This window comes from Pristiophorus japonicus, chromosome 3 (assembly GCF_044704955.1).
Source record: "Pristiophorus japonicus isolate sPriJap1 chromosome 3, sPriJap1.hap1, whole genome shotgun sequence".
In the NCBI taxonomy this organism is placed as follows: domain Eukaryota; kingdom Metazoa; phylum Chordata; class Chondrichthyes; family Pristiophoridae; genus Pristiophorus; species Pristiophorus japonicus.
In genome coordinates this window covers 183350866-183378558 of record NC_091979.1, presented here as the reverse complement: position 1 = coordinate 183378558, position 27693 = coordinate 183350866, and positions in this window count along the sequence as shown.

Genomic DNA, 27693 nt, shown 5'->3' with positions numbered 1-27693 from the left:
GGCAAATGGAATACAATGTCGGAAAATGTGAGGTCATCCACCTTGGGAAAAAAAACAGTAAAAGGGAATATTATTTGAATGGGGAGAAATTACAACATGCTGAGATGCAGAGGGACCTGGGGGTCCTTGTGCATGAATCCCAAAAAGTTAGTTTGCAGGTGCAGCAGGCAATCAGGAAGGCGAATGGAATGTTGGCCTTCATTGCGGGAGGGATGGAATACAAAAGCAGGGAGGTCCTGCTGCAAATGTATAGGGTAATGGTAAGGCCGCACCTGGAGTACTGCATGCAGTTTTGGTCACCTTACTTAAGGAAGGATATACTGACTTTGGAGGGGGTACAGAGACGATTCACTAGGCTGATTCCGGAGATGAGGGAGTTACTTTATAATGATAGTTTGAGTAGACTGGGTCTTTACTCGTTGGAGTTCAGAAGGATGAGGGGTGATCTTATAGAAACATTTAAAATCATGAAAGGGATAGACAAGATAAAGGCAGAGAGGTTGTTTCCACTGGTAGGGGAGGCTAGAACTAGGGGGCACAGCCTCAAAATACGGGGGAGCCAATTTAAAACCGAGTTGAGAATGAATTTCTTCTCCTAGAGGGTTGTGAATCTGTGGAATTCTCTGCCCAAGGAAGCAGTTGAGGCTAGCTCATTGAATGTATTCAAGTCACAGATAGATAGATTTTTAACCAATAAGGGAATTAAGGGTTACGGGGAGAGGGCGGGTAAGTGGAGCTGAGTCCACGGCCAGATCAGCCATGATCTTATTGAATGGCGGAGCAGGCGCGAGGGGCTAGATGGCCTACTCCTGTTCCTAATTCTTATGTTCTTATGTTCTTATGTCTCCTAGAGTTAGATTATGTGCATCGAACATTTCCTCAACCTTTTGCCAGAAGTCTGTATTTCTGCTATTTTGGTTTGGGGGTGGGTAAATTATTTAGCAGTGTCTGTCTCTCATGCGGGGTGAGGGGAACTTCTTGTATGGTGACGTGACCAGGTTGCTGCTCGTGTGCAGGAACGGTGGTAGTACGTACGGGAGCACCCTGTACGTACCTGTCATATGCCAGGGGCCCTTCCTGGGTCCCATTATTATTTTGAGGCTCCCCTGCCCGTACCTCTTTCAGGGAGGGGTATATTTGGCGTACTGAGGAGGGGTTATTTTTGGGACGGGTGTTGCTGATGCGCACTGTAGGATTTGTCCGTTCTCCTTTACAGCCTTTTCTAATTCCGTTATATTGTGTTCCTAACACAGATTAGACTGCACACACGGAGGTTAAAGTAACAGTGACCTCAGTCTTTATTAAGACACTCCAGAGTGAGGAACAGGCCTTAGTGGCCGGCTTATATACAGTGTTCCCAAGGGATGTTGGGATCCCTTGGGACTTCAGGGGATGCGCTCCCTGGTGGCGGAACATGGGAGCGCATGCTTTACAGATACACAACATCACTCTCCCCAAAAGTCAAAGTGAAAACTATTGACAAGGTGAGGCGGTCGGGAGCTTTTCTTTCCCTGGTGGATCGCCTCGGTACAAATGTCTGTTCTGGTGTGTTGACTGTGCCCTCGCTGGGCTGGCGTGTTGTTGGCCCTGCAGGGCTACTGGATGAGCCTGGCCTTGCTGGGCTGTTGGGCATAATGGGTTCGATTTCCTGGTCTGGGGTGGTGTCGTTGACCCTTTGGGTGTGTGTTGTGGGCTCGAAAAAGGTGGTGCCTGCTGTGCGTTGTTCAGGGCAGTCTGTGAACCACAGCCTCGTTTGGTCCAGGTGCTTTCTGCAAATTTGTCCATTGTCTAGTTTGACTACAAACACCCTACTCCCTTCTTTAGCTATCACCGTGCCCGCGATCCACTTGGGACCATGTCCATAGTTTAGCACATACACAGGATCATTCAGATCAATTTCCCGTGAAACAGTGGCGCGACCATCGTTTACATTTTGTTGCTGCTGCCTGCTCTCTACCTGATCATGCAGGTTTGGGTGAACCAGCGAGAGTCTGGTTTTAAGTGTCCTTTTCATGAGTAGCTCAGCCGGGGTCACCCCTGTGAGCGAGTGGGGTCTCGTGCAGTAGCTGAGCAGTACTCGGGACAGGCGGGTTTGGAGTGAGCTTTCTGTGACTCGTTTAAGGCTCTATTTGATTGTTTGTACTGCCCGCTCTGCCTGCCCATTGGAGGCTGGTTTAAACGGGGCCGAGATGACATGTTTGATCCCATTGCAGGTCATGAATTCTTTAAATTCGGCATTGGTGAAACATGGACCGTTGTCACTGACCAGTATGTCAGGCAGGCCGTGCGTGGCAAACATGGCCCTCAGGTTTTCAATGGTGGCGGTGGCGGTGCTTCCCGACATTACATCACATTCAATCCATTTTGAAAAAGCATCCACCACCGCCAGGAACATTTTACCGACAAACGTGCCCACATAGTCGACAAGGATACTCGACCATGGTCTGGAGGGCCAGGTCCACAAACTTAGTGGTACCTCTCTGGGCGCGTTGCTCAACTGAGCACACACGTGGCATTGCCGTACACAGGACTCTAAGTCAGAGTCGATACCGGGCCACTACATGTGGGATCTGGCTATCGCTTTCATCATTACTGCATCCGGGTGTGTGCTGTGGAGATCTGAGATGAACGTCTCCCTGCCCTTTTTGGATAGCACTACGCGGTTACCCCACAACAGGCAGTCTGCCTGAATAGACAGCTTGTTTTTTCGCCGCTGGAACGGCTTGATTAGCTCTTGGATTTTTATTCGGAGATGCTGGCCCAGCTCCCATGCAGTCCACAGTTTTTTACTAGGGACAGCAGAGGATCTTGGCTGGTCCAAGTCCTAATCTGGCGGGCCGTGACAGTTGATTTATCATTTTCAAACACTTCCATGACCATCAACAAGTCTGCGGGCTGCGCCACCATCAACAAGTTTGCAGGCTGCGCCATTTCCACCCCCATGGTGGGCAATAGTAGCCAACTGAGAGCATCCGGACAGTTTTCGGTGCCTGGCCTGTAGCAGATGGTATAGTTATACGCTGATAGCATGAGTGCCCACCTTTGTACGCGGGCTGAGGCATTAGTATTTATCCCCTTGTTTTCAGCGAACAGGAATATGACGGGCTTGTGATCAGTTTCCTGCTCAAATTTGAGGCCAAATAGGTACTGATGCATTTTCTTTACCCCGAACACACACGCTACTGCCTCTTTCTCAATCATGCTGCAGGCCCTCTCGGCCTAAGACAAGCTCCTGGAGGCATAGGTGACAGGTTGCAACTTCCCCGCAACGTTAGCTTATTGTAATACACAACCGACGCCGTATGACGACGCATCATATGCTAGCACAAGTCTTTTACATGGATTATACAATACAAGCAGCTTGTTGGAGCATAAAATGTTTCTGGCTTTCTCAAAAGCAATTACTTGGTTTTTTCCCCATACCCAGTTCTCACCTTTACGTAATAACACATGTAGGGGCTCTCAAAGGGTGCTTAACCCCGGTAGGAAGTTACCAAAATAGTTGAGAAGTCCCAGGAACGACCGCAGCTCCGTGACATTCTGTGGCCTGGGCGCGTTCCTGATAGCCTTTGTCTTGCCGTCTGTGGGCCGAATGCTATCCGCCGCGATCTTTCTCCACAAAAACTCCACTTCTGTTGCCGTGAAGACGCATTTCGACCTTTTCAGCCGCAGCCCTACGCGATCCAGTCGCTGGAGGACCTCCTCCAGGTTTTGTAGGTGCTCGACGGTGACCCGACCCATGACCAATACGTCGTCCTGAAAAACTACCGTCCATGGTACCGACTTAAGTAGGCTCTCCATGTTTCCCTGGAAGATCCCTGCAGCCGACCGAGTTCCAACAGGCATCTGTTGTAGATGAACAGTCCCTTGTGCATGTTGATGCAGGTGAGGCCCTTCAAAGACTCCTCCAGCTCCTGTGTCATGCAGGCCGAAGTCAGGTCAAGCTTGGTGAACGTCGCAAATAGGTCGACTGCCTTGGGCAGCGAATATTGGTCCTGTAGCGAGAAACGATTAATAGTTACTTTATAATTGCCGCAAATCCTGACCGTGCCATCACTTTTGAGTACTGGAACAATCGGGCTGGCCCACTCCCTGAGTTCCACTGGGGAGGTGATGCCCTCCCGTTGCAGCCTGTCCAGCTTGATTTCCACTCTCTCCCTCATCATGTGAGGTACCGCTCGTGCCTTGTGGTGAGTGGGTTGTGCCTTTGGGACCAAGTGGATCCGTACCTTCGCCCCGGAAAAGTTTCCAATGCCTGGCTCAAAAAGGGAAGGAAATTTGTTAAGAACCTGGGTACACGAGGCCTCATCGATATGTAATAGCGCTCGGATGTCATCCCAGTTCCAGCGGATTTTGCCCAGCCAGCTCCTTCCAAGCAGTGTGGGGCCATCGCCCGGGACAATCCAGAGTGGCAGTTCGTGCACCATGCCCTCATAGGTGACCTTGACCACGGCGCTGCCCAGGACAGTGATGAGCTCTTTGGTATACATTCTCAGTTTCGTGTGGATGAGGCTCAGGGATGGTCTGAGTGCCTTGTTGCACCACAGTCTCTCAAACATCTTTTTACTCATAATGGATTGGTTAGCGCCAGTGTCCAGTTCCATGGTTACAGGTAAGCCATTCAATTTTACATTTAGCATTATAGGTGGACATTTCATCAAAAATTTGTGCACCCCATGTACTTCAGCATCTGCCTCCTCTCTCTGAGGCCCGAAATTGCTTTGATCCACCATGGACCGATTTTCCTCTGTCATGTGGTGGTTAGTAGGTTTTGCAGAGCTTGCCCCATTGTTCCACAGCTCTTGCAATCATACCCTTTGAAGCGGCATGAATAGGCTGAATGGAAGCCTCCACGATGCCAACAAGGTGTGAATTGCTTTGCATTCATCCTTTGTTGCGGACTTTGAGTCATCTGGGTCACCTGAGGCCTGCTGGCAGTTGCAGACTTGTGGTTTCTGCCCTGTACATTTCTGTTCACAAGCACCGTTGCAGTTAATTTATGAATATTGCTCGCACTTGTGTGCTGAGAGATTTGTTTGGTGTTATCACTGGTGGACATAAATGCCTGTGCTATCGCAATGGCCTTACTGAGGTACGGTGTCTCTACAGTCACAAGTTTTCGTAGGATGGTCTCGTGGCCAATGCCCAGTACAAAAAAGTCTCTGAGCATTTGCTCCAGGTAGCCATCAAGCTCACATTGTCGTGCAAGTCACCTTAGCTCGGCGACGTAGCTCGCCACTTCCTGACCTTCAGATCGCTGGCACGTGTAGAACCGATACCTCGCCATCAGCACGTTCTGCCTCGGGTTAAGATGCTCCCGAACCAGTGTACACAGCTCCTCATATGACTTATCTGTGGGTTTCACCGGAGCCAGAAAATTCTTCATGAGGCTGTAGGTCGGTGCCCCGCAGACCGTGAGGAGGACTGCTCTCCTTTTTGCAGCGCTTCGTTTTCCGTCCAGCTCGTTGGCTACAAAGTACTGGTCTAGCCATTCGACATAGGCTTCCCAGTCCTCACCCTCCGAGAACTTCTCCAGGATGCCCACAGTTTGCTGTATCTTTGCGTTGGATTCGTATACTCATCACCCGTTGTTGTGTTCCTGACACAGATGAGACTGCACACAGGGAGGTTAAAGTAACAGTGACCTCAGTCTTTATTAAGACACTCCAGAGTGAGGAACAGGCCTTAGGGGCCGGCTAATATACAGTGCTCCCAAGGGATGCTGGGAACCCTTGGGACTTCAGGGGATGCGCTCCCTGGTGGCGGAACATGGGAGTGCATGCTTTACAGATACACAACACGTTATTTTAGTTTTTAATTCCTGAATCAATTCAGTGTGGTTATCTATTTCTTTTTCCTGTTCTGGTAACAGGTGAGGATAATTACTTGGGCCATTTCAACCTTGTGTTTGGTCTGACTATCCCACCATTTTTTCTGATTATCGGGTTATCTGTGGGCTGCCACCCTTTCTGTTTCATTTCTTCCATTAATGTTACGTATTTTTTGCCCAGCAAATTTAGTAGAGACCCTTTTGGTCCCCAGTTACATTCTTCCTCCTTTTTTTTGCTGGCCTGGGTTCCTGTTCCCTCATTGGTTTTATTCACCTTTTTACTAGCCAGGTTACCCATCTTACTGTGGGGAAGGTGTAGGGGTCTTGGGCATTCCCTTTAATTCGTGTTTGTGATGCAGAACATTGTCTATATGTCTCCTCTTGGCGCCGTACACCCGGTACTGCCACGCTTCCAGGTCAATATGTCTCGTTCCTGCACCATGCGCTAGTACCGCTTGGGTCAATAAGTCTCGTCCATATGTCTTCCCTTGCGTCGTACCCTCGCACTGCCGCGCTTCCTACATGTGCCCCTCTCAGAGTATGCCTTTTAACCCCCTCCCACTCCTAGATCGTTCCTGACCTCTGTCTCTGTCCCTCCGGGACCTGCTACAGATGGTTCTTTGTACAGATGTCCTTCCTTCCCGGTTTACAATGCCACAGCTCTAACTTGACGGTGCTAAATTAAACATACTCACCCCAACAGCTGGATCATTGTTCCGTTCAGGAAGTTCTTGTACCCTGCTCGTAGCGCCAAATTGAAGGGGAAAATGGGAAGGCTTTTCTTCCCACGAGCGGCCCCTCTGATATAAAGGGTCGCACTCATCCCAACCCGCGTAGCAGTCCTTGAAGTTATTAGACGGAGATGGATGGCAAGCTATAATGATCTTTAATTACAGATGTCCAGGAACACTTCTCATCACAGCCGCCTGTGAGTAAAGATGTTCCCTGAATAGCAAAATCGTACATCATTTATTCATTTCATAGATCCCTTCACCCCCCGGTATGACCTCCTTCGATCTCTAAATGGGTTACCTTATTAGTAATATTTTGGATTGACAGACCAGGATCTCAAGGCAACCTTTAGACCTTAACTGTGATGACCTCATTGGGTTAGAATTTGCTGATCATACATTGTGTCGAAAAGTCTGTTTACAGTCTTTTCACAGAGTCGTATCATTAACTGTTTAGAGTCTTCCATGGTGTCTTATCTGGTCGGACTGGATGTACCTTAATGTTATCTAGTGTTTTAGTACATCAATGTTGAATCAGAGGCCTCTGGGTCCTTGGTACTGGAATATGTTAGAATGTGTGAGGTCAGCCACAGACCTTCTGCCTTTTTGCTGAGCCGATATAGAAGCTGGCACTTTAAACCTTATTTCGATTATACCCCAAATGCCAATTTTATCTTACATGGCCTTTACAACTAAAGGGATCAAGAGGTATGGAGAGAAAGCAGAAAAGGGGTTCTGAGGTGAATTGATCAGCCCATTGAATGGTGGTGCAGGCTTGAAGGGCCGAATGGTCTACTCCTGCACCTATTTTCCATGTTTCTATGTTTCTATGTAACACTGTGTTCTGGGGTTACATTGTGTTCCAGATTACATTGTGTTCCTGGTTTACATTGTGTTCTGGGTTACATTATGTTCTGGGGCTACATTGTGTTCTGGGTTATGTTGTGTTCTGGGTTACTTTGTGTTCTGGGATTACATAGTGTTATGGATTACATTGTGTTCTGGGTTACGTTGTGCTCTGGGGTTACATTGTGTCCTGTGGTTACATTGTGTTCTGGGGTTACATTGTGTTCTGGGTTATGTTGTGTTCTGGGTTACATTGTGTCGTGAGGTTACATTGTGTTCCGGGTTACATTGTATCCTGGGGTTACATTGTGTTCTGGGGCTACATTGTGTTCTGTTGTGTTCTAGAAACATAGAAAATAGGTGCAGGAGTAGGTCATTCAGCCCTTCGAGCCTGCACCACCATTCAATAAGATCATGGCTGATCATTCCCTCAGTACCCCTTTCCTGCTTTCTCTCCATACCCCTTGATCTCTTCAGCCATAAGGGCCATATCTAATTCCCTCTTGAATGTATCCAATGAACTGGCATCAACAATTCTCTGCGGCAAGGAATTCCACAGGTTAACAATTCTCTGAGTGAAGAAGTTTCTCCTCATCTCAGTCCTAAATGGCCTACCCCTTACCCAAAGACTATGTCCCTTGGTTCTGGACTTCCCCAACACCGGGAACATTCTTCCCGCATCTAACCTGTCCAGTCCCGTCAGAATCTTAAACGTTTCTATGAGATCCCCTCTCATCCTGCTAAACTCCAGTGAATAAAGGCCCAGTTGATCCAGTCGCTCCTCATATGTCAATCTAGCCATCCCTGGAATCAATCTGGTGAACCTTCGCTGCACTCCCTCAATAGCAAGAACGTCCTTCCTCAGATTAGGAGACCAAAACTGAACACAATATTCCAGGTGAGGCCTCACTAAGGCCCTGTACAACTGCAGTAAGGCCTCCCTGCTCCTATTCTCAAATCCCCTAGCTATGAAGGCCAACATACCATTTGTCTTCTTCACCGCCTGATGTATCCACGTGCCAACTTTCAATGACTGATGAATCATGACACCCAGGTCTCGTTGCACCTCCCCTTTTCCTAATCTGCCACCATTCAGATAATATTCTGCCTTTGTGTTTTTGCCCCCAAAATGGATAACCTCACATTTATCCACATTATACTGCATCTGCCATGCATTTGCCCACTCATCTAACCTGTCCAAGTCACCCTGCAGCCTCTTAGCGTCCTCCTCACAGCTCACACCACCACCCAGTTTAATGTCATCTGCAAATTTGGAAATATTACACTCTATTCCTTCATCCAAATCGTTAATGTATATTGTAAAGAGCTGGGGTCCCAGCACTGAGCCCTGCGGCACTCCACTAGTCACTGCCTGCCATTCTGAAAAGGACCCATTTATCCCGACTCTCTGTTTCCTGTCTGCCAACCAGTTCTCTATCCACGTCAGTACATTACCCCCAATACCATGTGCTTTGATTTTGCACACCAATCTCTTATGTAGGACCTTGTCAAAGGCCTTTTGAAAGTCCAAATACACCACATCCACTGGTTCTCCCTTGTCCACTCTGCTAGTTACATCCTCAAAAAATTCCTGAAGACTCATCAAGCATGATTTCCCTTTCATAAATCCATGCTGACTTGGACCGATCCTGTCACTGCTTTCCAAATACGCTGCTATTTCATCATTAATGATTGATTCCAACATTTTCGTCACTACTGATGTCAGGCTAACCGGTCTATAATGACCCGTTTTCTCTCTCCCACCTTTTTTGAAAAGTGGTGTTACATTAGCTACCCTCCAGTCCATAAAAACTGATGCAGAGTCGATAGACTGTTGGAAAATGATCACCAATGCTTCCATTATTTCAAGGGCCACTTCCTTAAGTACTCTGGGATGCAGACTATCAGGTCCCAGGGATTTATCGGCCTTCAATCCCATCAATTTCCCTAACACAATTTCCCGCCTAATAAGGATATCCTTCAGTTCCTCCTTCTCACTAGACCCACTGTCCCCTAGTACATCTGGAAGATTATTTTTGTCTTCTTTCGTGAAGACAGAACCGAAGTATTTGTTCAATTGGTCTGCCATTTCTTTGTTCCTCATTATAAATTCACCTGAATCCGACTGCAAGGGACCTATGTTTGTCTTCACTAATCTTTTTCTCTTCACATATCTATAGAAGCTTTTGCAGTCAGTTTTTATGTTCCCGGCAAACTTCTTCTTGTACTCTATTTTCCCATTCTTAATTAAACCCTTTGTCCTCCTCTGCTGAATTGTAAATTTCTTCCAGTCCTCAGGTTTGCTGCTTTTTCTGGCCAATTTATGTACCTCTTCCTTGGATTTAACACTATCCTTAATTTCCCTTGTTAGCCACAGTTGAGCCACCTTCCCCATTTTATTTTTACTCCAGACAGGGATGTACAATTGCTGAAGTTCATCCATGTGATCTTTAAATGTTTGCCATTGCTTATCCACCGTCAATCCTTTTAGTATCATTTGCCAGTCTATTCTTGCCAATTCACGCCTCATACCATCGAAGTTACCATTCCTTAAGTTCAGGACCCTAGTCTCTGAATTAACTGTGTCATTCTCCATCTTACTAAAGAATTCTACCATATTATGGTCACTCTTCCCCAAGGGACCTCGCACAACAAGATTGCTAATTAATCCCTTCTCATTACACATCACCCAGTCTAGGATGGCCAGCTCTCTAGTTGGTTCCTCGACATATTGGTTTCGAAAACCATCTCTAATACACTCCAGGAAATCATTCTCCACCACATTGCTACCAGTTTGGTTCGCCCAATCAATGTGTAGATTAAAGTCGCCCATAATAACTGCTGTACCTTTATTCCCTTATTTCACATCCCTTATTTCTTGTTTGATGCTGTCCCCAACCTCACTACTACTGTTTGATGGTCTGTACACAACTCCCACTAGCATTTTCAGCCCTTTGGCATTCTGCAGCTCCACCCATACCGATTCCACATCATCCAGGTTAATGTCCCTCTTTACTATTGCATTAATTTCCTCTTTAACCAGCAACACCACCCCGCATCCTTTTCCTCTCTGTCTATCCTTCCTAAATGTTGAATACCCCTGGATGTTGAGTTCCCAGCCTTGGTCACCCTGGAGCCATGTCTCCGTGATGCCAATTACATCATATCCGTTAACTGCTATCTGCTCAGTTAATTCGTCCACCTTATACTGAATACTCCTCACATTGAGGCACAGAGCCTTCAGGATTGTCTTTTTAAAACACATTACCCCTTTAGAATTTTGTTGTAATGTGGCCCTTTTTGTTTTTTATTTTTTTGGGTTACTTTGTGTTCTGGGTTACGTTTTGTTTTGGGTTACATTGTGTTAAGGGTTACATTGAATTCTGTGGGCACATTGTGTTCAGGCATTACAGTGTATGCTGTATTACATTGCATTCTGGGTTACGTTGTGTTCATGCATTACATTGTGTTCCGGGTTACATTGTGCTCCTGGGTTACATTGTTTTCCGAGATTACATTGTGTTCTAGGTTACATTGAGTTCTGGGGTTACATTCTGTTCTGAGTTATGTTGTGTTCTGGGCTAACATTGTGTTCTGGGGTTACATTGTGTTCTGGGCTAACATTGTGTTCTGGGGTTACATTGTGTTCTGGGCTTCCATTTTGTTCAGGGGTTACATTGTGTTCTGGGGTTACATTTTGTTCCGGGTTTACATTGTGTTCTGGGTTATATTGTGTTCGTGGGTTACATTGTGTTCTGGGGTTACATTTTGTTCTGGGGTTAAATTGTGTTGCGGGGTTACATTGTGTTCTGGGTTTCTTTGTGTTCTGGGGCTACATTTTTTTCTACATTATGTTGTGTTCTGGATTACGTAGTGTTTTGGGGTTACATTGTGTCCAGTGGTTACATTGTGTCCAGGGGTTACATTATGTCCAGGGGTTACATTGTGTTCCGGGGTTACATTGTGTTCTGGGTTATATTGTGTCCAGTGGTTACATTGTGTCCAGGGGTTACATTATGTCCAGGGGTTACATTGTGTTCCGGGGTTACATTGTGTTCCAGGGTGACATTGTGTTCAGGCGTTACAGTGTATGCTGAATTACATTGTGTTCTGGGTTACATTGTTTTCCAGGGCTACATTGTGTTCAGGGTTACATTATGTTCTAGAAGTTGCATTATGTCCTGGGCTTACATTTTGTTCTGGGGTTACATTGTGTTCTGGGTTTACATTGTGTCCTGGGGTTATGTTGTGTCCTGGGGTTACATTGTGTTCTGGGATTACATTGTGTTCTGGGTTAAATTGCAAAGTGAGGTTACATTGTGTCCTGGAGTTACATTGTGTTCTGAGTGACATTGTGTTCCGGGTGACATTGTGCTCTTGGTTACATTCTGTTCTGGGGTTACATTGTATTCCAGGTTTACATTGTCTTCTGCATTGTATTGTGTTCTGGGTTACATTGTGTTCTGGGTTACATTCTGTTCCAGGGTTACATTGTGTTCCAGGGTTACATTGTGTTCCAGGGTTTACATTGTGTCCTGGGGTTACGTTGTGTTCTGGGTTACGTTGTGTTCTGGGGTTACATTGTGTTCTGGGGTTACATTGTGTTCAGTGTGCACACATATCGCAGTGTGGGCTTGCCCGTGCTGCCCGTGAGCCCTCGCCTCTTCTGGCTCTGAAGTCATCCCTCTCCTGGGTCACGATCCCGCCGCTCCTGCTGTATCTGCCCATGCTCCAATCACCGACCTGGACCTTGATTATGTCCCTCTTCGCTGCCGTCATTCTCCTGCACAACCTCGCACAGTACCTTGTTGAGGTATGCAGCCATGCTGCCCATGGCCGCCGCACGCCACTTCTTTTGTAGCAGAGCAGATCTCCAGTCGTCTTGGATAACCCTTGCCACTGGACCAAGGCCTAGCCTCTGTTAAGCCCGTGTGGTGGCTGGTGTGCTACGGCCACCCCACATTAAAAAAATCCACACACATGCATCCTCCACCCTTCAGGATGTAGTTCAGGACCTGGAATATTAGGTCCTTCATTGAAACACCTGTGAACTCATCCTTTTTTGACGTGGAAGCAAGTCATCCTCATTTCGAGGGACTGCCTAGATGATGATCATTGTGTTCAGTTGTTACGTTGTGCTCTGGGGTTATATTGTGTTCTGGGGTTACATTGTGTTCTGGGTTACATTGTGTTCCCGGGTTACATTGTGTTCCCGGGTTACATTGTGTGCCGGGGTTACATTGTGTTCCCGGGTTACATTCTGTTCTGGGTTACATTCTGTTCTGGGTAATGTTGTGTTCTGGGTTACGTGGTGTTCTTGGGTTACATTGTGTTCTGGGTTACATTGTGTCGTGAGGTTACATTGTGTTCCGGGTTACATCGGTGTAGAAATTCCGCATTCTCCTTGCCGCGGGCATTCGATTAGTTTTGACACAATAAATGCGCATATACCTGAAGCTACTGCACCCACTCGACTTCCCGATCCACAGGCCTCCTCTCACAGTGCATTGCAGCGCGTGCACATTGGGACGTGCACAGACCTGGAGCTGGAGTCACATGGTTCTGGGCAGCCAATTAGGTATGGTATATTCTCTTTCATAGTAATAGGAGTTTCGCAAGTCCGAAACTCATATTACTATAAATGAGAACCCCCCGCCCCCCGCCCCCCCAAATACCCAAAACAGTAACAAAAAACAGAAAATATACACTATGGGCTAGCACCTCCACTTTTGAAGTTATCGCCCCAAAATGGGCGTTATTTCCGGCGGGGGCGGTAAAAAAGGTTTTTCAGATCACCGGCTTCTCGCCCATTCTCAAAACACCTAGTTTACATTTTTGAAAATGGGCGTTACCGTGAGCGATCTCAAATGGGCGGTAGCGTTAAATTTTTTGACCTTCTGCCGTAAAGTGTGGCCGTCCTTAGCAACGACATGGCAACGCTCGATTCCCGTGATTCTGGAAGTCAAGGGTCACCATGACATGCGCAAAAGAGGAGACAGAGAGAGAGGGAGCTCAGAGGGACTGAAGGCGTGTCTGGGTGCGGTGTGGCTGTTTTGGGAGGAAGAAGGGAAAGTTTAGAGCTTCACAGCAAGTAGGCAAACAAAATGCAGCTGTTACCTGCCACATATTTGACCAAATTGGCCCTATAATGGAGGGAGCGGAGGAGGCATCACAGTCCGCTGTGGAGACTGACACTGGAGAGAGCAGTGAGGTGGGAGAGGAGCATATTGGAGGCCGCAAAAGAGCCAGGAGGTTGTTGGACGAGGCAAATGCCTCCCTCCTGCAGGGGTCGAGTCATGCTGGGGTGATTTGAGACAGGAAGGGCGTAGGAAGCCCACCACAAAGGCCTACCAGAAGATATGGGCCGAGATAGCAGAGGTGGTCAGTTTGGCGACCAACGAGGTGCATGAGGGCAACCAATGCCGCAAACGATGGAACGATCTTGTGGGATCCGCAAGAGTAAGTATTACATTAATTTACATGTACTTATGTGTTTATATAATTTGATTTGTAACAGTCATGAGTGATTATCAGCTGATATGAGGTCTTGCACTTTTACCGGGAATGTTTTACTCGAAGCCTGCGGTCATGGTGTACGTCTTTAGGTAAAGAATGATAATAATCATAATAATCATGATTACATCTGTCGGTTATGTGTTGTATCAGTCTCTGTGACAGCACCTAGCAATGATATCATGCAATGTCATCCTGTCACCTTTTACAGAAGAAGTTATCGACAATGAGGTCCATGCAGAAGCGAACAGGTGGAGGGCCACAAGTCCCCAGCGACATCACAGAGGTGGAGGAGCGAATGCTAGCACTCATGGGGAAGCACCCCCAGAAAGCCCCGGATGCATCAGCAGACTCTGAAGTGATGCCACATGAGTAAAGCTTACACCATTGCGTGATGTAAAGTCAATAGATGCCACACTAACTTATATCCGACCAATCAGATATGATAGATGATTTCTAAAAGTGTCATAGAAATAATGCTGGCCTAATGAAAATCATTGCAATGCTCAATGTGTTGCTGGTGATGAAATGTGATGTCTGCAATGATTTTGAGAGCGCTGGTGCTTTTGTCGTGCATATGCTGTGTGTAGCGCTGGACTCACCTTGTCACCCTAGCACCCCCTTCTCCTCTAACAACCTCATTTGTGTCTTACAGCTCAGCCAGCAGCGCGGCCCCAGGCAAGGGCACAGAGGCCAGAAGGTGGGGGAGCAGGGCAGGAGTCAGCAGACAATCCTACATCTGGTGCTGAGGAGCTCCAATTGTCGCCCGTCAATCTGCTGGGTCTGTTCTTGATGGATGAGAGTGCGGATTTCGAAGAACCTGCATCACCATGCTCCAGAACCAATTCCACCCCAAGGCCATTTATTGGTCCTCCGGTCATTCCCGCCTCCACTCTGGAGGTGCCAGCCCCAAGCACTGCTGCACAGGGCACCCCATTTGTCCCCAGGACGGCGCCTACCCCGCGGAGGTCTAGTCGACATGGCAGGTCTGTTCCACGAGCGTGACATGACAGCGGAGAGAAGGTACAGTTGTCCAGGAGTCTGTAGACATTGGTGACCAGCTCATTGAAGCTTTGGGGGGCATATCCCGACACCTGGCCACCATGACCAAGTACATTCCGCGCATGGCGGAGTCCCTGATTGCGATAGCCAGGAACACTGCTGCCACAACCCTCCCAGTGGTCCCAAAGCGCGGCACTCCACCCCTAGGTCCCGCACCACCACTGCAAATGATAGGTGAGAGCAAGGACCAAGATACTGCTCTTCAAAGAATTTTGTCCACTCAGCAGCCCCCGCTCCCATACCTGTCCAACCATTGCATCTGCCTTCATCCCCCCCCAATCAGGCAGCTCCTGAGGAGCTCCTCGGACAGACGCGATGGAGCGAGGAGGGGAAGGGGTGGAGGTGGGGAGAAGAAGGAGAGGGGGGAAGGAAAGTGAGGTGCATGTGCGCGGGTGATGGTTGTGTCATATCTCCATCTGGATGTATGCAATTTGTTGCAATGTATGGGGGCTGGGGACCATGCTTCTGCTTTGCCTTTGTATTCTGTGTTGCTGGACATGTTGAACATGTGATTGATGTCAATGGTGGAAAAAGTGAAATGTGGGCAGGGGTTGGGGGTTATTGGCTGTGATACTTATGATTTAAGATCAATGTAGGTATTTAACTTTTGTTATTGAACATAACCTTGTTGCGCATTGTCTCAGATAACTGGACCGTTACACACTGGTGATTCATAGAAACATAGAAACATAGAAAATAGATGCAGCAGCAGGCCATTCGGCCCTTTGAGTCTGCATCACTATTCAATATGATCATGGCTGATCATGCATCTTCAGTATCCCACTCCTGCCTTCTCTCCATACCCCCGGATCCCTTTAGCCGTAAGGGCCACATCTAACTCGCTTTTGAATATATCCAACAAACTGGGCGCAACAACTTTCTGTGGTAGAGAATTCCACAGGTTCACAATTCTCTGGGTGAAAAGGTTTCTCCTCATCTTGGTCCTAAATGGCTTACCCCTTATCCTTAGACTGTAACCCTAGGTTCCGGACTTCCCCAACATCGGGAGCATTCTTCCTGCATCTAACATTTACATTCCCGTCACAATTTTACATGCTTCTATGAGATCGCCTCTCATTCTTCTAAATTCCAGTGAATATAAGCTGAGTCGATCCAGAATTTCTTCATATGTCAGTCCTGCCATTCCGGGAATCAGTTTGGTGAACCTTCGCTGCACTCCCTCAATAGCAAGAATGTCCATCCGCAGATTAGGAGACGAAAACTGCACACCATACTCAAGGTGTGGTCTCACTAAGGCCCTGTACAACTGCAGCAAGACCTCCCTGCCCCTACACTCAAATCCTCTCGCTATGAAGGCCAACCTGCCATTTGCTTTCTTTACTGCCTGCTGTACCTGCATGCCTACTTTCAAGGACTGATGTACCATGACACCCAGGTCTCGTTGAACTTCCCCTTTTACTAATCTGTCACCATTCATATAATAATCTGCCTTCCTGTTTTTGCCACCAAAGTGGATAACCTCACACTTATCCATATTATACTGCATCTGCCATGCATTTGCCCACTCACCTAACCTGTCCAAGTCACCCTGCAGCCTCTTAGCATTCTCCTCACAGCTCACACTGCCACCCAGTTTAGTGTCATCTGCAAACTTGGAGATATTACACTCAATTCCTTCATCCAAATCATTAATATATATTATAAATAGCTTTGGTCCCAGCACTGAACCTTGCGGTATCCCACTAGTCACTGCCTGCCATTCTGAAAAGGACCCGTTTATTCCCACTCTCTGCTTCCTGTCTGCCAACCAGTTCTCTATCCATGTCAATACATTACCCCCAATACCATGTGCCATAATTTTGCACACTAATCTCTTGTGTGGGACCTTGTCAAAAGCCTTTTAAAAATCAAAATACACCACATCCACTGGTTCTCCCTTGTCCACTCTACTAGGTACATCCTCAAAAAATTCTAGAAGATTTGTCAAGCATGATTTCCCTTTCATAAATCCATGCTGACTTGGACCGATCCTGTCACTGCTTTCCAAATGCGCTGCTATTACATCTTTAATAATTGATTCCAGCATTTTCCCCACCACTGATGTCAGGCTAACCGGTCCATAATTCCCTGTTTTCTCCCTCTCTCCTTTTTCAAAAAGTGGGGTTATCCCATGGAATGTAGGAAAATGACCACCAATACATCTACTATTTCTAGGGTGTGATGTATGTAGCACTCAAACCACTGACTCCACACGGTCTGGTATTGTAGTAACTGCTGTGACCTTAGTCCTTTATTGTGTAACTCCAGAGTGCCTCTCAGGTGTGGTGGGCAGCCTTTTATACTCTCTCTTGCAGGTACTTTCAGGTCTCCCACCACAGTGCCCTCGGTGGCACACCATTGTACTTATACATTTAATGTACCTGGACAATACATAACATCTCACTCTCCATCCCAGTTCCAAAAGCCATTGCTGGTGACCTCGGCCTTGTTCGTCCTGGTTGATTTGAGAGTATGAGTCCATGACCATCCACTTCCCTCTTCTCCCCCATGTGGATATTATGCTTGTGATCCGGTGCAAGCATGTGGTTTTTGCAGTCCTTACATGGGTGATAAAGTACACGAGCATAACCTCCAACAGAAAGCAGGTACACATAGACAGTACAATAGTATGGTACATGTAATATGTGGTACAGATGTTATGTCAAAAGGTTGCAGGTACACTGAACAGTTATTTAATCCCAGCTCCTCTGGGTGAGGTACGGTGGCGATATACAGCCCCTTTTTGCCCCAGGTAATGGGCTGCGCTGAGACAGGGTATCGCAACTGGTGCGTTGCCTCTGTTCTCAGAAAGTAGTTGCCTTGGCGGCTCATCTGCAGCCGCTGAACCATTGCATGAATCACATAAATCAAAAATCACATTAGTCCATTAGTCATGTTAGTCACGGATCCATTACCCTTTTACTTGTACCTCGTGGTATTAACTCTTTTCGTAATTCATATCCATTATTTTAAACACAGCAACCATTCAGCATTAAAATATTAACTCTTATCATAAATCAGTTCCTATCGAGTGGAGGGTAGCCAATGTAACCCCACTTTTTAAAAAAGGAGGGAGAGAGAAAACAGGGAATTATAGACCGGTCAGCCTGACCTCAGTAGTGGGTAAAATGATGGAATCAATTATTAAGGATGTCATAGCAGTGCATCTGGAAAATGGTGACATGATAGGTCCAAGTCAGCATGGATTTGCGAAAGGGAAATCATGCTTGACAAATCTTCTGAAATTTTTTGAGGATGTTTCCAGTAAAGTGGACAAAGGAGAACCAGTTGATGTGGTATATTTGGACTTTCAGAAGGCTTTCGACAAGGTCCCACACAAGAGATTAATGTGCAAAGTTAAAGCACATGGGATTGGGGGTAGTTTGCTGACGTGGATTGAGAACTGGTTGTCAGACAGGAAGCAAAGAGTAGGAGTAAACGGGTACTTTTCAGAATGGCAGGCAGTGACTAGTGGGGTGCCGCAAGGTTCTGTGCTGGGGCCCCAGCTGTTTACATTGTACATTAATGATTTAGACGAGGGGATTAAATGCAGTATCTCCAAATTTGCGGATGACACTAAGTTGGGTGGCAGTGTGAGCTGCGAGGAGGATGCTATTAGGCTGCAGAGTGACTTGGATAGGTTAGGTGAGTGGGCAAATGCATGGCAGATGAAGTATAATGTGGATAAATGTGAGGTTATCCACTTTGGTGGTAAAAACAGAGAGACAGACTATTATCTGAATGGTGACAGATTAGGAAAAGGAAAGGTGCAATGAGACCTGGGTGTCATGGTACATCAGTCATTGAAGGTTAGCATGCAGGTACAGCAGGCGGTTAAGAAAGCAAATGGCATGTTGGCCTTCATAGCGAGGGGATTTGAATACAGGGGCAGGGAGGTGTTGCTACAGTTGTACAGGGCCTTGGTGAGGCCACACCTGGAGTATTGTGTACAGTTTTGGTCTCCTAACTTGAGGAAGGACATTCTTGCTATTGAGGGAGTGCAGCGAAGATTCACCAGACTGATTCCCGGGATGGCGGGACTGACCTATCAAGAAAGACTGGATCAACTGGGCTTGTATTCACTGGAGTTCAGAAGAATGAGAGGGGACCTCATAGAAACGTTTAAAATTCTGACGGGTTTAGACAGGTTAGATGCAGGAAGAATGTTCCCAATGTTGGGGAAGTCCAGAACCAGGGGTCACAGTCTGAGGATAAGGGGTAAGCCATTTAGGACTGAGATGAGGAGAAACTTCTTCACCCAGAGAGTGGTGAACCTGTGGAATTCTCTACCACAGAAAGTAGTTGAGGCCAATTCACTAAATATATTCAAAAGGGAGTTAGATGAAGTCCTTACTACTCGGGGGATCAAGGGTTATGGCGAGAAAGCAGGAAGGGGGTACTGAAGTTTCATGTTCAGCCATGAACTCATTGAATGGCGGTGCAGGCTAGAAGGGCTGAATGGCCTGCTCCTGCACCTATTTTCTATGTTTCTATGTTTCTATCCATCATCCTAGATTCAATTTGCTCATTTAGACTCGTTCTTGCCTTACAAAAGTCTCTTTGTGGGGACCGCCAATGGTGTAAGGCCCTTTTAAGACTCCCGGGTACATTTCCCTTTTAAGATGCCATCTTCTGTTTCCCATGAGGCTTTCATTGGGCGCCGCCATTTTATTTGCTCTGCTGGCCTTTGTCTGCAGAGCTCTGTTGCCACGAGGCTCACCACCATCTTGAGCTCGCTGACAAAGAAGGAACCGAAGAAACAAAGAAGAAAGAAAGAAGAAAAACGGCACAGAGCGACTTATCTTGACTCTGGCAGAAGTGGTTCCATGGACTCGATCAATCATAGTCCTTGTGAGAGCGGCCTCCGTAATTGCTGCCGCATCCACCACTCTGGCTCGCGTTCTCCCGAGTCACACCAGCCACCGCCGTAGCCTCCTCCACTACTGTAGCCTCCGGTCCTGTCGCTGTCCCCGCAACTGCCGCCCCCCCCCTGCGGCCGCCGTGGCCGTTACCGCCGTCCGACTTTTCCTCTGCGAGGGCACCCCAGATTTGTCGGCCATCGATGGACCTCCCGCTCATCGCCTGCAGCGCCCCGCCGGCCCGCACCCCAGTGATCGGCCTGCACCTACAAGACTGCTTTTCCAGAGTCTGATGGTCTGTGGAGGCTGAGGCTGCAGGATTGCTTGAGGTCAGGAGTTCTGGGTTGCTGTCGCCTGTGTGGGGATTAAGGCTGCAGATGAACGGCTTCTTTCTCCTCCAGCTCGGTCGGCGCTGCTCTTTGGGAACCTGGGGAACAGCAGTCTGTGGAGGAATGAAGTCTTCCCCGCTCCCACGGACCTTTCCCATCCACCTCCTGCCGAGAAACATCAGCCCATCGCCCGCAATGACCCACAAAGGTAAACCATTCACCTCGCCCCCGTGAGATACCTGCACATCCGCTCTGCCAAGAATGGGTATCAGTTCCTTGGTGCAGGTATGCAGCTTCGCCATGACCAGGACCAATTTGGGTCGTGCAGCTGGGTTAACGCAAAGTTTCCTGACTCATCAACGATGGACCCGATCCAGTATCTACTTCCATACTCACTGGGACTCCGTTAATCTTGACTTCCGTAGTCACCGGGGCCGAACCGTCGGGACACGTATACAGTCCAAACACCTCCATCTTCTGCCTGCTCCTCACTGGAAAATGGACCCTCTACCATCTGCACAGTCACACGGTGAGTCAGATTTCTTTTGCACATACGCTGAAGGTGGCCTTTCGTGTGGCAGATATTGCACGTATACTCTGCCAACCTGCACCGGTGAGCCCCATGGCTCCCTCTGCAGCGCCAGCATGGTGCTGCTCGATTAGCCCCCTCGGTGGGCTCTGAGTTCCAGGAACCCGATGTCTGTGCTCTCTGCCCTGGGCAGAGCTATGTTCTGCAGTTTTGTCCGTGGTGGGCGCTATCCTGTGGACAGTGCCTGCCAGGTTCGAGACCTTGCGGAACATCTGCTTGGTGCTGCAAGTCGAGGTCATAAATGCCCTGCTGATGGTGATGTCTCGCAACGCCTCGTCAAGGTGTGTGCCAAAATCACACGACGCCGCAAGTCTCCTGAGCTCCGCAGCATATTTGGTGACATCCTGGCCCTCAGGTCTGCAGTGGTGGTAGAATTTGTGCCGGGCCGTGAGGATGCTCTCCTTTGGTTTCAGTTGGTTTCAGTGCGATCAGCTCCTCATATGACTTGTCCCTGGTGCTCTCAGGTGCCAGCAAATCCCTGACGAGACAGTAAACCTCATCGCCACAACTGGAAAGCAATATTGCCTTACGCTTCTCTCTCATTGCATCCGTGTTTCCCATCAGGTCGTTTGCTGTGAAGTAGTACTCGAGCCTTTCCGTAAAGGCCTCCCAATCATTGCCCACCGTAAAATCCTTTTACGAGCCCCGAGTTGTCATGGTTGCGTGAAGTTCGTCCGTGTCCTTGTCGCCAATGTGATGTATGTAGCACTGAAATCACTGACTCCACATGGTCTGGTGTTATAGTAACTGCTATGACCTTAGTCCTTTATTGTGTAACTCCAGAGTGCCTCTCAGGTGTGGTAGGCAGCCTTTTATACTCTCTCTTGCAGGTACTTTCAGGTCTCCCACCACAGCGCCCTCTGTGGCACACCATTGTACTTATACATTTAATGTACCTGTACAATACATAACATAGCATTCTGGGATACAGACTATCAGGCCCTGGGGATTTATCGGCCTTCAGTCCCATCAATTTCCCTAACACCATTTTCTGACGAATAAGGAATTCCCTCGGTTCCCTCAGTTCCTTCTTCTCGCTAGATCCTCGGTCCCCTAGTATTTTCGGGAGGTTATTCGTGTCTTCCTTAGTGAAGACAGAACCAAAGTATTTGTTCAATTGGTCTGCCATTTCCTTGTTCCCCATTATGAATTCACCTGATTCTGACTGCAAGGGACCTACATTAGTCTTCACTAATCTTTTTCTCTTCACATATCTATAGAAGCTTTTGCAGTCAGTTTTTATGTTCCCTGCAAGCTTACTCTCACACTCTATTTTCCCCCTCCTAATTAAACTCTTAGTCCTCCTCTGCTGAATTCTAAATTTCTCCCAGTCCTCAGGTTTGCTGCATATTCTGGCCAATTTGTATGCCTCTTCCTTGGATTTAATACTATCCCTTATTTCCCTTATTAGCGACGGTTGAGCCACCTTCCCCATTTTATTTTTACTCCAGACAGTGATGTACAATTGTTGTAGTTCATCCATGTGATCTTTAAATGTCTGCCATTACCTATCTACCATCAGCTTTTTAAGTATCATTCTCTAGTCTATACTAGCCAATTCACATCTCATACCATTGAAGTTACCTTTCTTTAAATTCAGCACCCTAGTCTCTGAATTAACTGTGTCACACTCCATCTTAATGAAGAATTCAACCATATTATGGTCACTCTTCCCCAAGGGATACGGCAGCAATTACGGAGGCCGCTCTCACAGGGACTATGACTGATCGAGTCCAGGGAACCACTTCTGCCAGAGTCAAGATCAAGTTGTTCTTGGCCGTTTTTCTCCTTTCTTTCTTCTTTGTTCCTTCTGTTCCTTCTTCGCCAGTGAGCTCAAGATGGTGGCAAGCCTCGTGGCAGCAGAGCTCTGCAGAGAAAGGCAAGCAGAGCAACTAAAATGGTGGCGCCCAGTGGAAGTATCGTTGGAAACACAAGATGGCGTCTTAAAAGGGAAATGTACCCGGGAGTCTTAAAAGGGCCTTACACTGTTGGCGGTCCCCACAAAGAGACTTTTGTAAGGCAAGAGCGAGTCTAAATGAGCAATGTGAATGGAGGATGATGGATTTATGATAAGAGTTAATATTTTAATGCTGAATGGTTACTGTGTTTAAAATAATGGATATGTGATGAGTTAATATTTTAATGCTGAATGGTTGCTGTGTTTAAAATAATGGATATGAATTACGAAAAGAGTTAATACCACGAGGTACAAGTAAAAGGGTAATGGATCCGTGACTAACATGACTAATGGACTAATGCGATTTTCGATTTATGTGATTCATGCAATGGTTCAGCGGCTGCAGATGAGCCGCCAAGGCGACTAATTGCTGAGAACAGAGGCAACACACCAGTTGCGATACCCTGTCTCAGCGCAGCCCATTACCTCAGGCAAAAAGGGGCAGTATACTGTCACCGTACCTCACCCAGAGGAGCTGGGATTAAATAACTGTTCAGTGTACCTGTAACCTTTTGACATAACATCTGTACCACATATTATATATACCATACAAATGTACTGTCTATGTATACCTGCTTTGTGTTGGAGGTTATGCTCGTATACTTCATCACCCAAGTAAGGACTGCAAACACCACACGCTTACACCGGATCGCAAGCATAATCTCCACATGGGGGAGAAGAGGGAAGTGGATGGTCATGGATACACACTCACAAATCAACCAGGACGAAGAAGGCCGAGGTCACCTGCAATGGCTTTTGGAACTGGGGTTGGGGGGGGGGGGGGCGGGGGCGGAGTGAGATGTTATGTATTGTCCAGGTACATTAAATGTATAAGTACAATGGTATGCCACAGAGGGCTGTGGTGGGAGACCTGAAAGTATCTGCAAGAGAGAGTATAAAAGGCTGCCCACCACACCTGAGAGGTGCTCTGGAGTTGCACAATAAAGGACTAAGGTCACAGCAGTTATTACAACACCAGACTGTGTGGAGTCAGTGATTTGAGTGCTACATACATCACAGGTTACATTGTGCTCTGGGTTACATTGCGTTCCGGGATTACATTGCGTTCCGGGGTTACATTGTGTTGTGAGGTTATGTTGTGTTCTGGGCTACATTGTGATCCACGATAACATTGTGTTCTGGAGTTACCCTGTGTTATGCGGTTACATTATGTTCTGGGTTACATTGTGTTCCTGGTTTACATTGTGATCGGGTTACATTGTGTTCTGGGGTCACATTGTGTTATGCAGTTACATTATGTTCTGGGTTACATTGTGTTCTGGGTTGCATAGTGTTCTGGGATTACATAGTGTTCTGGGGTTACATTGTATGCTGGATTACATTGTGTTCTGGGTTACATTGTGTTCTGGGTTACATTGTGTTCTGGGGCTACATTGTGTTCTGGTTTACATTGTGTTCTGGGTTACATTGTGTTCCCGGGTTACATTCTGTTCTGGGTTACATTGTGTTCCCGGGTTACATTGTGTTCTGGGTTACGTTGTGTTCTGGGTTAAGGTTTGTTCTGGGGTTACATTGTGTTGCCAGGCCATATTGTGTTCTCGGTTACATAGTGTTCTGGGTTACTTTGTGTTCTGGGTTACATTGTGTTCTGGGTTACATTGTATTCTTCATTACATTGTGTTCTGGGGCTACATTGTGTTCTGGGGTTACATTGTGTTCTGGGGCTACATTGCATTCTGGGATACATTGTGTTCTGGGTTTACATTGTGTTCCGGGGTTACATTGTGTTCTGGGTTATGTTGCGCACTGGGTTACATTGTGTTCTGGGGTTACATTGTGTTCTGGGGTTACAGTGTGTTCCGGGTTTACATTGTGTTCTGGGGGTACATTATGTTCCCGGTGACATTGTGTCTGGATTACATTGTGCTCTGGGGATACATTGTGTTCTGGGGTTGCATTGTGTTCTGGGTTACATTGTATGCTGGATTACATTGTGTTCTGGATTACATTGTGTTCCCGGGTTACATTCTGTTCTGGGTTACATTCTGTTCTGGGTTACATTCTGTTCTGGGGTTACATTGTGTTCCCGGGTTACATTCTGTTCTGGGTTACATTGTGTTCCCGGGTTACATTGTGTTCTGGGTTATGTTGTGTTCTGGGTTAAGGTTTGTTCTGGGGTTACATTGTGTTGCCAGGCCATATTGTGTTCTCGGTTACATAGTGTTCTGGGTTACTTTGTGTTCTGGGTTACATTGTGTTCTGGGTTACATTGTATTCTTCATTACATTGTGTTCTGGGGCTACATTGTGTTCTGGGGTTACATTGTGTTCTGGGGCTACATTGCATTCTGGGATACATTGTGTTCTGGGTTTACATTGTGTTCCGGGGTTACATTGTGTTCTGGGTTATGTTGCGCACTGGGTTACATTGTGTTCTGGGGTTACATTGTGTTCCGAGGCTACATTGTGTTCTGGCTTACATTGTTTTCTGGGTTACATTGTGTTCTGGGTTATATTGCGTTCTGGGTTACATTGTGTTCTGGGGCTACATTGTGTTCTGGGGCGACATTGTGTTCTTGGTTACATTGTGTTCTGGGCTAACATTGTGTTCTGGGTCACATTGTGTTCTGGGTTGCATTGTGTTCTGGGTTACATTCTGTTCTGGAGTTACATTGTGTTCTGTATTACATTGTGTTCTGGGTTACATTATGTTCTGAGGTTACATTGTGTTCTGGGGCTACATTGTGTTCTGGGTTACATTGTGTTCTGGAGTTACATTGTGTTCTGGGGCGACATTGTATGCTGGATTACATTGTGTTCTGGGTTACATTGTGTTCTGGGTTACATTGTGTTCTGGGGCTACATTGTGTTCTGGGTTACATTGTGTTCTGGGTTACATTGTGTTCTGGGATTACATTATGTTCCGGGTTACATTGTGTTCTGGGTTACATTATGTTCTGGGAGAACATTATGTTCTGGGTTTCATTGTGTTCTGGGGTTACATTGTATGCTAGATTACATTGTATGCTGTATTACATTGTGTTCTGGGTTTACATTGTGTTCTGGGCTTACATTGAGGTCCTGGGTTACATTGTGTTCCCGGGTTACATTGTGGTCCTGGGATTACATTGTGTTCCCGGGTTACATTGTGTTCTGGGGTAACATTGTATGCTAGATTACATTGTGTTCTGGGTTTACATTGTGTTCTGGGTTACATTGTGTTCTGTGGTTACATTGCGTTCTGGGTTACATTGTGTTCTGGGGCTACATTGTGTTCTGGGGTTACATTGTATGCTGGATTACATTGTGTTCTGGGTTACATTGTGTTCTGGGTTACATTGTGTTCTGGGGCTACATTGTGTTCTGGGGTTCATTGTTTTCTGGGATTACATTGTGTTCTGGGTGATATTGTGTTCTGGGATTACATTGTGTTGTCGGTTACATTGTGTTCTGGGGCTACATTGTGTTCTGGGATTGCATTGTGTTCTGGGGTTACATTGTTTTCTGGGATTACATCGTGTTCTGGGTTACATTGTGTTCTGGGGTTACATTGTGTTCTGGATTAAATTGTGTTCTGGGGTTACATTGTGTTCTGGGGTTACATTGTATGCTGAATTAAATTGTGTTCTTGGGTTACATTGTGTTCTGGATTAAATTGTTTTCTGGGATTACATTGTGTTCTGGGTTACATTGTGTTCTGGGATTACATTGTGTTCTGGATTAACATAGAAACATAGAAACATAGAAACATAGAAAATAGGTGCAGGAGTAGGCCATTCGGCCCTTCTAGCCTGCACTGCCATTCAATGAGTTCATGGCTGAACATGCAACTTCAGTACCCCATTCCTGCTTTCTCGCCGTACCCCTTGACCCCCCTAGTAGTAAGGACTTCATCTAACTCCTTTTTGAATATATTTAGTGAATTGGCCTCAACGACTTTCTGGGGTAGTGAATTCCACAGGTTCACCACTCTCTGGGTGAAGAAGTTTCTCCTCATCTCGGTCCTAAATGGCTTACCCCTTATCCTAAGATTGTGACCCCTGGTTCTGGACTTCCCCAACATTGGGAACATTCTTCCTGCATCTAACCTGTCTAAACCCATCAGAATTTTAAACGTTCATATGAGGTCCCATCTCATTCTTCTGAACTCCAGTGAATACAAGCCCAGTTGATCCAGTCTTTCTTGATAGGTCAGTCCCGCCATCCCGGGAATCAGTCTGGTGAATCTTCGCTGCACTCCCTCAATAACAAGAATGTCCTTCCTCAGGTTAGGAGACCAAAACTGTACACAATACTCCAGGTGTGGCCTCACCAAGGCCCTGTACAACTGTAGCAACACCTCCCTGCCCCTGTACTCAAATCCCCTCGCTATGAAGGCCAACATGCCATTTGCTTTCTTAACCGCCTGCTGTACCTGCATGCCAACCTTCAATGACTGATGTACCATGACATCCAGGTCTCTTTGCACCTCCCCTTTTCCTAATCTGTCACCATTCAGATCATAGTCTGTCTCTCTGTTTTTACCACCAAAGTGGATAACCTCACATTTATCCACATTATACTTCATCTACCATGCATTTGCCCACTCACCTAACCTATCCAAGTCGCTCTGCAGCCTCATAGCATCCTCCTCGCAGCTCACATTGCCACTCAACTTAGTGTCATCCGCAAATTTGGAGATACTACATTTAATCCCCTCGTCTAAATCATTAATGTACAGTGTAAACATCTGGGGCCCCAGCACAGAACCTTGCGGTACCCCACTAGTCACTGCCTGCCATTCTGAAAAGTCCCCATTTACTCCTACTCTTTGCTTGCTGTCTGACAACCAGTTCTCAATCCATGTCAGCACACTACCCCCAATCACATGTGCTTTAACTTTGCACATTAATCTCTTGTGTGGGACCTTGTCGAAAGCCTTCTGAAAGTCCAACTATACCACATCAACTGGTTCTCCCTTGCCCACTCTACTGGAAACATCCTCAAAAAATTCCAGAAGATTTGTCAAGCATGATTT